Source organism: Piliocolobus tephrosceles, chromosome 3 (assembly GCF_002776525.5).
Source record: "Piliocolobus tephrosceles isolate RC106 chromosome 3, ASM277652v3, whole genome shotgun sequence".
Taxonomy (NCBI): Eukaryota; Metazoa; Chordata; class Mammalia; order Primates; family Cercopithecidae; genus Piliocolobus; species Piliocolobus tephrosceles.
Window position 1 is genome coordinate 6,360,495 of NC_045436.1, and position 15,501 is coordinate 6,375,995.

A 15,501-nucleotide genomic window follows, 5' to 3' on the forward strand; every position below is an offset into this window, starting at 1 on the left:
GGGTAGTCTGAGGCGGGAGAATAGCTTGATCTCAGGAGGCAGAGGTTGCAGTGAGCCGAGACCACGCCATTGCACTCTACCCTGGGTCACAGAGTGAGACTCCATCTCAAATAATAATAATAATGTTCTCACTTTTTTTCTTTTTGCCCTATAGTCTTCCTCCCACTCATGGGCTTCATTGCCTTGAAGGGAGAACAAATTGAGCCTGAATTTCAAAAAATTTTTAAAATTATAATAAAAGCAATAGAGTCTGAAAGGTAGAGTACTCATTTGCAAAAAGCAGGTGCTTCGCAGAAAAGATACATGTATTTTTCTTTTTTGATTCTTAAAAAGTTGACTTTGCATATAAAGATTCAAAGACTATGAACAAATAGCTGGGACTGCAGGCGGACACCACATGACAGACTAATTTTTTATTTTTTGTAGAGACAAGGTTTTGCTATGTTGTCCAGGCTGGTTTTGAACTCCTAATCTCAAGCAATCCTTCTGCCTCAGCTTCTCAAAGTGCTGGGATTATAGGCATGAGTCGCTGTGCCCCACCTCATTTTTTTTTTTTTTTTAAAGACCCTCCCACCTACAGAGACAAATTCCTCTCTGAGCTGGGGGAGATGTTCTGAGAGAAAAGGTGAGAGAAGAACTTAGGTGATAGCTAGGAAAATCTGTGGGATTAGGGAATAAGATGCAGGGAGGGAAGTGTTGGCTGTTATAAATTGCTGGGTAGATTTTGGGTCTAAGAGTAGAAGGACTTGGCCCTGCCCAAGTTTCTGACAGAAGACAGTCCAATAGTGCTCTGAGCCTGTATGCGTTGGCCTTTAGAAATGAACATAGAGGGGGCCTTTTGTAGCTTTGATCACCAACTCTACGGCTCCCTCCTCTGCCCCAACACAGAAGTGTGTGTATATATACATATGTGTGTATGTGTATATATACACATATATATACATACACACACACGTGCGTGCACGCATGTGAGTTGGATTTACTCACATATATCCAACAGGTCCTAGAGGAGATCCAAAAGGTTCCCAAGAAAGAGTTGAATGGTGAAGTGCCTACCAAGCACCAGGGTCCAAGTTGAATGAGGCTGGGGGTGGTCAGCCTGTCAGCAAAGGAAGATGCAACTAGTTTTCAGCAAGTCATCAGATCAGTGCCCATCAGGCCACATCAATAGGAGAGGACCCTCAACCTCTCCTGAAATGATCAGTCTGCCTTGCTTGTGCTGGCAGATCAGGCAGTTACACTCTCAGCAGAGTCCACAGGGAAGAAAGCACGAGACAATGCTCGGATGATAACCAAGCTTCTCCCCTCCACTGCCCTCACTAGAAATCTACTCAGAGGAGAAAAGGGAGAGAATTCTAATGAATTGAGAAAGAGCCACTATCATCCCAAATTGAGTTTCAAACAAGTGACTGAGTTCACAAGATTAAATTTTCTGCTGTTAGTGGAAGCCCATTCACTGAAAACGTGCTGTAGCGTATCTCTCTGAAGACATCCAGTAAAAATTCCAGCGGCAAGCTGGCCTTTCTGCAGATGGCTTTCCCGTGGAGCAACATGAAGGGATTGCCCCTATTCTTGGATGTCACTGTGGAAGCAAGAAAGCCTTTGGCAGGAAGATCTGCATGTGGAGTGCAGAGGCTTGTGAGGAGCAAATACTCCAGTTATGGCCAAGGTTATGACTTGATGTGAGAAATACTTCATGGTGAGGGGAAATCTTTTATGCTGATGATGTGTGAGGACACAAATCTGCCAAATTACGGTGATAAGGTGGGATATCCTGAAAATCAAAGCAAGAATTTAAAAGAGTGATCCCCTCTGTCAGAAGCTTCGAGAAATCAAGTAGGAGGAAGATTGGTAGTGACAGTCTGATTAGGGATTAGAGCCACCTGTGAGCTTGGCAAAAGCAGTTTTGCTACAGTGATGAAGGCAGACTCCGTATCACAGTGAGTTCAGGAGTCGGAAATGGAGATACTTGGCTGTTAAGGGGAGGAGAGAGAGGAAGCTGGACAGGGTCATGGGGTCAAGGTGGCTTTTCAGTTTCAGATGGGAGTAGCCTGAGCATGTCCTCCACTGCTTGAAGGCAGCTCACAGAAAAGGAGAGTTTGAGGCTCCTGAAGAGAAAGAGGGTAATTAGCAATTTCTGAAGACTTAGGTGTGGCTGGGATTCACACACAGGCGGAGAGATTGACCTTAGGTGGGCAGACACTTCCTCTATTTTAAAAGAAGACGTTTGTAAGTTTGGAACTGGGAAGCTGACATGGAGGCCATCTGATGGTGCAGCGAATGCTTGCAATGGATATTTTAGAGAGCAGAAGAGCAGGCTGCCTAGATGAACATAGTTTTTTTGGCCAATTTAAAATTACAGGCTGGGCGTGGTGACTCACACCTGTAATCCTAGCACTTTGGGAGGCTGAGGTGGGCAGATTACTTGAGCCCAGGGGTTCAAGGGAGCCTAGTCTACATGGCAAGACCCTGCCTCTACAAAAAATACAAAACATAGTTGGGTGTGTTGGTACATACCTCTAGTTCCAGCTACTCGAGAGGCTAAGGTGGGAGGATCACTTGAACCCACGAGGTGGAGGTTGCAGTGAGCTGTGATCGCACCACTGCATTCCAGCCTGGGCGATAAAGGGAGACTGTCACAAAAATAAAATAAAATGAAAATATAATGGGTGCACACAAAATTGAGACATCTGAATAGAAAAAAAGAGGCATAAATGAAAGCAAACAATGTCCCTCACTCACCCTGGTCCCACTCAGTGGACATCAGCATTCATGTCATTTCTATCTTGATTTCTTTGGGTGATTATTTTCATAACTCCAGATTAAATGCTTGTACTTCCATTTCTTAATTTTTCAACTTTAAGCGGTACTTATTTCACTCCTGAATGTTGAAGCTGAGAAATCCATATCATTTATGCTACCCCTTTTTTCTCGTAATTTTTGTTATCTTTTATTGTTTTCCCGTTGGCCCCCGTCATAAATTCAAATATTATACTTAATCATCATTTTTTAATCTATCAACTTCAGGAAGGTAGCTCTTGATTTCCACATCATGTAAGAAAATTCTGAAGGAGAGACTATATTACAGCTATTTGGATACTCCCAAAATATGCCTTTAGGATAAAATCCAATCTCTCGTGATAAATTGACAACAGATGGATAATTCTGAAGCTTTCCTACTTATCTGCAGGATTTACGCCATCGTTTCTACATTAAGCCTTAACGTTAATAAATGTTAATAAATTTGTTTGCTGCTGTGAGGATTAAGTGGATTGTGAAGTTACACCTTTCTTGGGGGTGAGTTTCTAAAACCGGCGTGTAAAAGGAAATCAGATGTGACTCCACTTTACCTTCTTTTCCTGTAGTATCACAATTGACCTCTACGCGGTGGCTCATGCCTGTAATCCCAGCACTTTGGGAGGCTGAGTTGGGTGGATCACCTAAGGTCAGGAGTTCAAGACCAGCTTGGCAACATGGTGAAACCCTGTCTCTACTAAAAAAATACAAAAATTAGCCGGGCGTGGTGGCGGGCCCCTGTAATCCCAGCTATTGGGGAGGCTGAGGCAGAGAATTGTGTGAACCAGGGAGGCAGAGGTTTCAGTGAGCTGAGATCGCACCATTGCACTCCAGCCTGGGCGACAGAGTGAAACTCCATCTCAAAAAAACAAAAACGAAAAACAGAAAGGCCCCTTGGGCATCTACTGATGTGAAGTTAGAGAACTATGGACTTTTTCTACAGGTTCACACATTCTCGTTTGATTAATTTCAGTTGCTCGTGATAAAGAATTATGATTGAAGATGGCTTGTGCTGAAACAAAAAGGGAATTTATTGGCCGTGTTATTGAGAGTCCCGAGGTAGACTGTGGGATCCAGATACTGAAACAATATAGTCAGGAAACCTGTATCTCTTGTCTCAACAGTCTCAGGCAAGCTCTTCCTAGAGTGGCAAAATGGTTCCTGTTAGCTCACAGCATACATTCTTCATAGCTCAGCAGCTTCAGGAGCAAGAGAGCTTCTCTTTTCTTGTAGTTTCTGCCAACGTCCTAAGGTTCTGTTGGGAGTTCTTTGGTCTTGTTGAGTCATCGTTAGCCATATCTGCCAAAGCCCCCATAGATATTAATACTACGGGCTGATTTTAACTTTTCATAAGCAATTTCTTTAACCTTTTAGAATAATTAGAGCAGCCTTGTGGAAAGTTTGCGAACTAATAAAGAATATGTGGATCAGGCCGGGCGCGGTGGCTCACTCCTGTAATCCCAGCACTTTGGGAGGCCGAGGCCAGTGGATCACGAGGTCAGGAGTTTGAGACCAGCCTGACCAATATGGTGAAACCCCGTCACTACTAAAAAAACAAAAATGAGCGGGTGTGGTGGCATGTGCCTGTAATCCCATCTACTCGGGAGGCTGAGACAGGAGAATTGCTTGAACCCGGGAGGCAGAGGTAGAGGTGAGTCGAGATCACACCACTGCACTCCTGGGTGACAGAGCAAGACTCCATCTCAAAACCAACCAACCAAAGAAACAAACAAAAACCAATACATGGATCAATGTAGTCATTCCTGCAAAGATCTCATGATTAGCTCCCTACCGAGGACTACACCGGTGAGGCCAAGGTTATAAAATACAATGGGGGAGAAATGAAGCAAAGGCAAAGAAAAGTGTTCAGCAAGTGGCCTAAGCAGGAAGAATGTGCTGACAATCTGGATGGGCCACCGAAGACAACATTTTAAAATCCCGGTTTCGTCTCTTCTCCCTTTTATGCGACTGTTGGTTGAATAAGGAGAAGTTTTTTAAAACCTCAATTAATTTTAAGAAAGGAAACAAAGTAAGTGTTTTTCTTCTCACCAGGGAAGACAATTTTGATGTTAAACACCTCATTGATAGTGGTAATACTATGCAGTTAATTTTAAAAACGGGAACAAAAGCAGTGTTTTCTTTCTCAGTAGGGAAGGCAGTTTTAAACACCTCATTGAGGGTTGTTCTGCCAGGGTCATTTGGGACTTGATAATAGCTGCTCTTGACAATACAATACTGAAAACACAGGGTGAAACCTACCAGCACTCAGATGAGTTTTCACCTCACCTACTAGCAAAGGCACATTTTCTGTTTCCTGAAAGGAGTGTTAGGGTGCAGTGCAATCCAATTATTTTCACAATGCCGAGTCCCGTGGAAATGAATGCAGGAGCTTATGCTGTTGACTTCAGTGAGACTCAGTGTGGTAAAAATGGATTTCCCCAGGGCTTTGATACAGAATGAAGAGAGTAGGGGATGTCTATTCACATTCATTTATTTTTCCGATCTAGCGTTTAAGAGGAGAACCCTCCTTTTATCACTGCCACCTGAAACTAGGACTAGAAAGGAAGGGAAAAGAACATGGTTATATCACCCCCAAGGCTGTGAATTTACTTCTTATCATGGGGGAAGACCTCTGGTGGCACGTTTTAGTAAGCAGGTAGGTAGAGTCAGACACTGCGGCTGATGGCTTCAGCTTAGACTCACGAGAGGAGCTTGATGTGTGTGAACTGTCCCGCTGCTCACTGGACGCTGGCCTGGCCTCAGGGGCTCTGGGTCATAGCATTGTGGACTTAGCATCACCATTGGTTGTCTTTCAAGACAGAGCTCATATATGCTTGAGTTACTGGTTCAGAGAGAGGAGATGTAATGTACCCATTGGGGGATGGAGGGAAGAACTATTAGAAAAAACTGGAAAGTAATTCAAATCGAATTACTCAATTCTAAACACTTCAATTCTCTTATAACAGGGGTTGCCCCACCACCCCGGGCCACACAGCAGGTGGTGAGCAGCCGGCAAGTGAGCAAAGCTTCATCTGTCTTTACAGCCGCTCCCCACTGCTCGTGTGACCACCTGAGCTCCACCTCCTGTCATATCAGCGGCATTAGATTCTCGTAGGAGTGAGAACCCTACTGTGAACTGCGCATGTGAGGGATCTAGGGTGTGTGCACCTTATGAGAATCTAATACCTGATGATCTGTCACTGTCTCCCATCACCCCCAGATGGGACCATCTAGTTGTAGAAAACAAGCTCAGGGCTCTCACTGATTCTAATTATGGTGAGTGTATGCTTATTTATTATATATAACAATGTAATAATAATAGAAATAAAGTGCACAACAACTGTGATGCGCTTGAATCATCCCCAAACCACCCCCCATCCCCCATCCATGGAAAAACTGTCTTCCATGAAACCAGTTCCTGGTGCCAAAAAAGTGGGGGGCTGCTGTCTTATGACATCATGGATTCATGGAATTCTTTTATAGGCAGGTTCCTTAGGGGTAACTGAAGCTGTTTCCTCATTTTTAGGACATTTAGGAAAGATTAGGAAATTGAGGCTCAGAGAGGCCATTTAGCAGTGACTAACACAATTTCCAGGTCAGTATTGTTTCTATGAGCCCTGGGCTCCAGAAGAGAAAAGGCTAGTCAAGGCTACCACTTGAAGTCCCTTAGTCAGATACAAGTTGATTTACAGTTAAACTCATTTGGGGAATTCACAATGCTTGAAAAGGCAAGAAGAAAACAACACAAGACTGTACATACCACAATGTGAAGAGTCTTAACCACATAGCAGCACCTCCTTCAGAGCCACACTGGCCGCTGATGTGTGACTCCCTCCCCTACCCTCCCCCTCACCCTGAGGTTTCAGCATGGAGACCCATGTAGGACTGTGGGGAGAGCCGCATGGAGCCTGGGAACTGTATTTAGTATCCTTCCTTCTAGGGGCTTTTACATTTAAAAATACAATTTCGGCCAGCGCAGTGGCTCATGCCTATAATCACAGCACTTTGGGAGGCCAAGGCGGGTGTGTCACCTAGGTCAGCAGTTCAAGACCAGCCTGGTCAACATGGTGAAACCCCATCTCTACTAAAAATATACATTTTGTTTTACATGTATACATATATATATATACACACACAAAAATTAGCCAGGTGCAGTGGTGGGTGCCTGTAATCCCAGCTACTCGGGAGGCTGAGGCATGAGAATCACTTAAACCCAGGAGGTGGAAGTTGCAGTGAGCTGAGATGGCGCCATTGCACTCCAGCCTGGGCAACAGAGCTGTCTCAAAAAAAAAAAAAAAAAAAAAAAAATAGAGAGAGAAATGCAATTTTATTCTTACGACTTTCTGGAAGCAAGAAGGTGGTTTTGAACATACTAAAGGAAATTTTTATAAAGGAAATGTGAGAGAGCAACAAGATAATGTTGGCTGCTCTGGTATTAAAATCCTTAAAAAGTAAAAGCACTCTAGAAATATAAGGTATATGATTCTACTTATTTTGTTCCAGAATAATATGCATGATATTCCTTTAGCTTTTTCCACAGGAGGCCATTTTTCTCTGGGTATGGTGATACCTCTCTCAATGCAGCTGAGCATGGGCCTCGGTAGCTTCGAATGTGAATATAAACGTTTTGTGAACTCTGTCACATTACTGCGTCTAGAATCTGCTCCTGGATGTTTTAGCTTCTCCCAAGGTTAGCGAGAGACTTTCATTTCTTCTTTGTGCTTTCGCCACTCTCAGGAATCACAGGGAAGCTGTGATTGTTCGAGGCGTCAGTTCTTTATTAGTGCTCAATCTGCTTAACACTCCTCTTGGGTGCCGCCTTTGAAGTCTCAAGAAATCTCCTGCCTGGCAGGAAGTGCCAGAGGCCCAAGCAGGGCAAAGGAAGTCACACCCGTGGCAGCCTCTCCAAAGCGCAGGCCTGGGGCTCAGTCCATTTCTCCTGGTCGTTCTCACAGTTCTGGATTCAGAAGGGAGGAGAGAGGCAGTGGGGGACGCTATGCATTCCTAAGGGATTGCATTCGAGTCTGCTGACCAGGCCCTGAGCTCCCCCTGAGGCCAGTAAACCTCTGGCCAGTAAAGCCCTGCTCCTGGGGGACTGAGAAAGCCATCCTTCTTGGTGCAGACCCTACCCAGCCCTGTGTCTTAAGAGTTCCTTCTCTCTGCTGTCCCACAGTCAAGCCAGTCCTGCTCTGCCTGCTCTGCCCTGCCCATGCAGAAAAGCTTCCAAGCTTACGAGGATCTCCTTCTCAGCGTGCCAGCTGTTTGACCTCAAGGGAGTTGAGCCTTTCTGAGCCTTGCTTGCTTCATCTGTAAAATGGGACAACAGTGGTGACTACCTCTTAGGATTGTTGTGAGGATAAAATGAGATAATCTAAAAACTAGCCAGGCGTTGTGGCATACGCCTGTAGTCCCAGCTACTCGAGAGGCTGAGGTGAGAGGATCACTTGAGCCCAGGTGGTTGAGGCTGCAGTGCACCTTGATTGCACCACTGCACTCCAGCCTGGGCGACAGAGTGAGACCCTGTCTCAAAATAAAAATAAAAAATAAATTTAAAAATGAGATAATCCTTATGCATATCTTAGCATCTTGCCTAGCATTTTGTGGATGTTTGATAAATACTGCTACTGTTAATAATAAACCATTTTTATTTGATTAAGGGATGTGTATTGACAAGAGCTGGACTTAGGCGATCACAGTGAGAAAGAAAACAACACCTAGAACGTTTGCGAAAGAAGAAATCGTTGGTGAAGGATGCGCCCGAGTGGTTGTGCTTTTCTCCTGTTTGTTTCACCGTAAGGTTTGTCACATGTGAATTCTTACAGCCCTCAGTGTGTCTGTGTCTATACATTTCCTTGACCTCTTCCTAAATGGTTGAATCCTGACCAAAGAATGGATCTGTGTTTTGTCCCCCTTCGTCTGATAACAGTTGCCTGATTTCCCCAGGATTCTGCTCTTCTCCCTCTCGCAGTCCCTGTGGTCTGTATGGGGCTGGCCCCAATCACTGGATCCAGGGGACATGTCACCCAGGCCTGGTCACTGAAAGTCAATTGTGAGACTTTTGCTGGAGCAACCAGGAAAAGAATGTGTGTATCCTTTGGATGCACAGAATGCAGAGCGTGGAATGCAATTGTGAAGGACAGGCAGCTACAGAACCCAGAAATGGAGAGAGCGAGGGTCAGGTGTCAGCATCTGCTCTGTGCAGGCACCGGGATTCAGCAGTGAACAAGTCTCGGTCCTTGTGAAGCTCTGGTGAAGAAAACACCAAGACATAGTGATAGGTGGGTGGGTGGGTGGATGGATGGGGTACATGGATGGGTGGATGCACGCATGGATGGATGTGTAGACCTACAGTTCTTTCTTATAGTGATACGTTCTATTAAAGAGAAAGGAACAGAATTAGAAATATATTAGGGGCTGGACACAGTGGCAGTGGCTCATACCTGTAATCCCAGCACTTTGGGAGGCGAGACGGGTGGATCATCTGAGGACAGCAGTTCGAGATCAGCCTGGCCAACATGGCGAAACCCCATCTCTACTAAATTTATAAAAAATTAGCTGGGCATTGTGGCTGTGTGTAATTTTTTGTATTTTTGTATTTTTAGTAGAGACGGGGTTTCACCATCTTGGCCAGGCTGGTCTTGTGACCACTCCTGACCTCGTGATCCACCTGCCTCGGCCTCCCAAAGTGCTGGGATTATAGGCGTGAGCCACTGTGCCCAGCCAGTTGCCAGTAAGTTTTTAAAGAGAAAAAGAAGGGGCAGTTCTTACATTGGTTCATTACAATAACATGAAAATAAGCTACTGATTCACTACACATTGTTCTTGGTATCACGAATTCTAGGAAGAAGAAGATGATGAGTGAGGGTCACATTATATAACTTGTAATAAATTTTTTTTCTTTTTTGAGACAGAGTACCCTCTGTCGCCCAGGCTGGAGTTCAGTGGCACAATCTAGGCTCATTGGAACCACGGGAATCCCCTCCCGGGTTCAAGCAAGTCTCCTGCCTCAGCCTCCTGAGCAGCTGGGATTATAGGTGTGCACCACACTTTCAGCTAATTTTTGTATTTTTAGTAGAGACGGGGTTTCACCATGTTGGCCGGGAGGGTGGTCTTAACGCCTGACCTCAAGTGATCTGCCGGCCTCGGCCTCCCGAAGTGCTGGGATTACAGGCGTGAGCCACCTCACCGGGCCTGTAATAACATTTTAGGCCACTTATCAGCTAGTCTGGAAACTACAAGGAAGAAAAAGGACAAAATGTCTTTAAACAAGGGCCCCGGGGCATGGCAGGGGGCATGACTGAAGTCTCATACTCTTGGGTCTCTGGGCCTGATACATTTTGCATCTTTTGCGTAGGATTGCTTCGAGTTACTTTTCTTTTATTTATTTATTTATTTTTGAGACGGAGTCTCGCTCTATCACCCAGGCTGGAGTGCAGTGGTGCGACCTTCCCTCACTGCAAGCTCTGCTTCCCGGGTTCCCGCCATTCTCCTGCCTCAGCCTCCTGAGTAGCTGGGACTACAGGCCCCGCCTACACGCCCGGCTAATTTTTTGTATTTTTAGTAGAGATGGAGTTTCCTTGTGTTCGCCAGGATGGTCTTGATCTCCTGACTTCGTAATCTGCCTGGCTTGACCTCCCAAAGTGCTGGGATTACAGGTGTGAGCCACCGCGCCTGGCCACTTTGAGTTACTTTTCTTTCTTACACCAATGAACCCCTTTTTTGTCAAAGCTAGTTTGGGGGTGATTTCTGCCACTTGCAACCAAAGGATTCCTCATTGACATTCTGTATAGCAAGGATTTTAAAACTGTGTTTTGGCTCAGCGCAGTGGCTCATGCCTTTAATCCTAGCACTTTGGGAGTCCGAGGGGGGCAGATCACCCAGGGTCAGGAGTTCGAGACCAGCCTGGCCAACAAGGCGAAACCCTGTCTCTACTAAAAATACAAAAATTAGCCAGGCGTGGTGGTGCACGTCTGCAGTCCCAGCTACTCGGGAGGCTGATGCAGGAGAATTGCTTGAACCCAGGAGGCAGAGGTTGCAGTGAGCCAAGATCATGCCACTGCACTCCAGCCTGGGTGACAGAGTGAGACCCTGTCAAAAAAAAAAAAAAAAAAAAAAAAAAGGCAGTTCATAGAAGAGTACTGGAAAACAGCAAGTAAATATGTGAAAAGAGGTTAAGCTTTACTAGTAATCACGTAAATACAAACCAAAACGACAGTGGGATAACTTCTTTTGCTTATCAGATTATCAGTCTTTAAAAGTTTTGCCCGCAGTCTGGGTGCAGTGGCTCACACCTGGATTACACCTGTAATCCCAGCACTTTGGGAGGCCGAGGATGGCGGATCACGAGGTCAGGAGATCAAGACCATCCTGGCTAACACAGTGAAACCCCATCTCTACTAAAAATACAAAAAATTAGGGCGTGGTGGTGGCCACCTGTAGTCCCAACTACTCGGGAGGCTGAGGCAGGGGAATGGCGTGAACCTGGGAGGTGGCACTTGCAGTGAGGAGAGATCGCGCCACTGCACTCCGGCCTGGGCAACAGAGCCAGACTCCATCTAAAAAAAGAAAAAAGTTTTGCCCGCATCTCAGCCTGGCATGGTGGCTCACACTTGTAATCCCAGCACTTAGGGAGGACAAGGCGGGTGGATCACCTGAGGTCAAGAGTTTGAGACCAGCCTAGCCAACATGGTGAAACTCCATCTCTACTAAAAAAATACAAAAATTAGCTGGGTGTGGTGGCAAGCACCTGTAATCCCAGCTACTCAGGAGGCTGAGACAGGAGAATTGCTCGAACCTGGGAGGCAGTTGCAGTGAGCTGAGGCTGAGCCACCGCACTCCAGCCTGGGCAACAGAGCAAGAACTCTGTCCTCTGCCACCCGTTCCCCTCCCTGCCAAAAAAAAAGAATCTTGCCCCCATCCATGTTAGTAAGGAAATAGATCCTCTCATTCACTGTTGCTGGGATTGAATTACTGAAGCCTTTGTTGAAAGTATCTATCAGTGTTTATTAAAGATGTTTAAATGCATGTACCTTTCAACATAGCAATTTTACTTCTGGAAATTTATCTGACAGAAATAAGAGCAAGTTGTTTTCTGATATCCATCCACCCTGCCTTCTTCAGTAACAGAGTCTGTGATGCTGAGTTGGGCACATGGTCACCTGGAATAATGATGTTTCCCATCACACCTTATAGTTAGGTTTGATCTTGCACTGCAGTTCTGGCAATACAATATAAACAGAAGTAGCAGCTTCCAGGAAGTAACCTCTAAAAGGAGGAGTGATGCTCTCTGGCATTTGTTTCTTTCTTCCTCCTGCAATACAGGCTGCTGGCTGGAGCTCTGGGAGCAAGATGGGCCATGCAGGATTCTTGGGAGTGGAAGCTGCAAAGGGCAGAGACAGCAAGGTAGCAGGAGCCTGAGCCCCGAATCCAGGGAGCTCCAGACCAGTCCTGACCTGACCTCCTCCAGACTTCTTGAACATAAGACAGTGAAATATCTATCTTGGCAAGAAACATGTGAAAAAAATGGTCAACATCACCAATCATCAGGGAAATGCAAATGAAAACCACAGTGAAACACCGTTTTACCCCAGTCAGAATGGCCCTTATTAAAAATTTTTTAAAGAAAGAATTTGGCACAGATGTGGTGAAAAGGGAACACTTATACACTATTGGTGGGGATGTAAATTAGTACAACCTCTATGGAAAACGGTATGGAGATTTATCAAGGAACTAAAAGTAGATCAACCTGCCATTCAATCCAGCAATCCTACTACTGGGCATCAACCCAAAGGAAAAGAAGTCATTATATCAAAAGAAACTTGCATACATATGTTTATTGCAGCACAATTCACAATTGCAATGATATCAAACCAACCCAGGTACCCACTGACCAATGAATGAATATAGAAAATGTGGTATATATATACCATGGAATACTACCCAGCCATAAAAAAGAGTGAAATCACATCTTTTGCAGCACTTTGGATGGAATTGGAGGCCATTATCCTAAGTGAAGTAACTCAGAAATGGAAAACCAAGTACCGGATGTTTTGTCTTGTAAGTGGGAACTAAGCTATGGGTATGCAAAGGCATACAGAGTGGTATGATGGACACTGGGGGCAGAGAAGGGGGAGGGTGGGAGGGGGTGAGGAATAAGGAATCACCTGTTGGGGGACAATGTACAGTATTCCAGGGATGGGTGTACTAAAAACCCAGATTTCACCACTACACAGTTCATCCATGTAACCAAAAACCACTTGTACCCCTAAAACTATTGAAATAAAAATAAATGAATGCAAATATTTTAAAAATCTATCTTGGCTAAGCCACAATTATTTGGGTCATTCTTTTGTTCTCCAAGCCCAGTCCTAACTAATTCGAATGCATAAAGGTGTAGGGTTGGCCCTCCATATCCCTGGATTCTGCATCCATGGATTCTACCAACCACAGATGGAAATTTTTTGTGTTTTAAATGGTGGTTGTGTCTGAACTGAACATATACAGATTTTTTCTTGTCATTATTCCCTAAACAATACAGTAAAACAGTAAATTATGTAGCATTTATGTTGTATTAGGTATTATAAACAGTCCGGAGATTATTTAAACTGTACAAGAGGATGTGTGTAGGTTCTATGGAAATACTATGCCATTTTATATCAGGGAATTTCGTATCTGACTTGGGGCATTGTAGAACCAACCCTCCATGGATACTGAGTGACAACTATAGATACAGATAGGTTTATTGAAGTGTTGTCTGAAATAATAATAAATAACAATCTGAATATGTGTTGATAAGGCAATGGTTGAGTCCATTGGGGGCCATTTGTTCGTTCATGTGACAGATATTTTTGAGCATCTACTCTGAGTCTGGATAAAAGGAGACAAAACTGTCCCTTCATGGGATTCACATTCAAATGGGGAACATCCAAATTATGGGATATGACAAAGTTATTAAAAAGAACAAGCCGTTATGTATGTACTATTGTTCTGGAGACATTACTTATTTATTTTGATTTATACTTAGAGATGGAGTCTTGCTCTGTCACCCAGGCTGGAGTACAGTGGCGTGGTCTCGGTTCACCGCTACCTCTGCCTCCCAGGTTCAAGCAATTCTCCTGTCTCAGCCTCCTGAGTAGCTGGGATTACAGGTGTGCACCATCATGCCCGGCTAATTTTTGTATTTGAGTAGAGACGGGGCTTCACCATGTTGGCCAGACTGGTCTCCAACTTCTGGCCTTAAGCAGTCTGCCCACCCCGGCCTCCCAAAGTGTTGGGACCACAAGCGTGAGCCACTGTGCCCAGCCTGAATACATCATTTAGCTTAAAAGTTAGAGATATGCCATATTAACCTTTTATTTTTATTTTTTAATTTTCTGTACTCTTGCTAATCTGGCATCTTAAGGCGTTGCTGATCATGGAGAAACCGACCCTCCCAGGGCTGGCTAATTCCTACAATAGCAAACGACTCCCCTAGGAATGCACTTCACATTTTCACCAATCCAGAGCCCATCCCTGCCACCTCCCTCCTTTACTGACCTCTGCCAGGTTGGGCCGCTGTCCCTCTGCTCGAATCACACCAGGGCCAGGCACAAGCAACTAGGGTAGTGCCTATATCTATTATTCAGACTAGGCACTCCTGCACCTGCCTGTCCTGCTGACGCAGCCTTGCCCATTTCTTTCCAGGAAACCACAATAGAGGCTCTTGGCCAGCCTTTGCCCTCACTCCTGCTGCTTCCTGATTGACCCTGGCACTTCCCCAAGGGGCCCTGACTGTTACAGTGTTCCTCTCCTCCCAGGAAATGGGAATAATAAACTCTCTCTTTTCTTTGGAGACAGACAGACTCTCGCTCTGTCACCCATGCTGGAGTGCAGTGGCGCGATCATAGCTCACTGCAGCCTCCAACTCCTGGCTCAAGTGATTCCCCTGTCTCAGCCTCCTGGATAGCTGGGACTCAGGCGTGCACCACCATGCTTGGCTAATTATTTTCATTTTTATTTTTGTAGATATGAAGTCTCAATATGTTGTCTCAAACTGCTGGCCTCAAGTGATCCTCCTACCTTGGCCGCCTGAAGCACTGGGATTAGAGGCACGTGCCGCCGTGCCTGGCCAAAACTATGTTTTTAATAGCAGTTGTTTCCTGATGAGTTGGCCTCACCATACCTGAATAATAATGAAACTTACATTTTAAAACACATAGTGTGATCCCATTTTATGTTTTAAAAATCTACAAATCCATGTGTTTGCATGTGTTTCAAAAAATAAACGAAAATTCAGGGATAGAGATAAAAAAAAATTGTTAACAGTCGGCTGGGCACATTGGCTCACGCCTGTAATCCCAGCACTTTAGAAGGCCAAGGTGGGTGGACTGCTTGAGGCCAGGAGCTTGAGACCAGCCTGGGCAACATGGGAAACCCTGTCTCTACTAAAAGAAATACAAAAATTATCTGGGCGGGTGTGGTTGCATGCGCCTGTCATCCCAGCGACTCTTGAAGCTGAGTCAGGAGAACTGCTTGAACCCGGGAAGTGGAGGTTGCAGTCAGCTGAGATTGTGCCACTGCACTCCAGCCTGGGCGACAGAGCAAGACTTTGTCCCCCACCACAAAAAAAAAAAAAAAAAATGTTAACCGTAATTATGCCAAGGAAGTACCTTCCAACTATTGGAGGGTGACAGGCAAAGATGACTTATTTTACTTTAGGCATTCCAG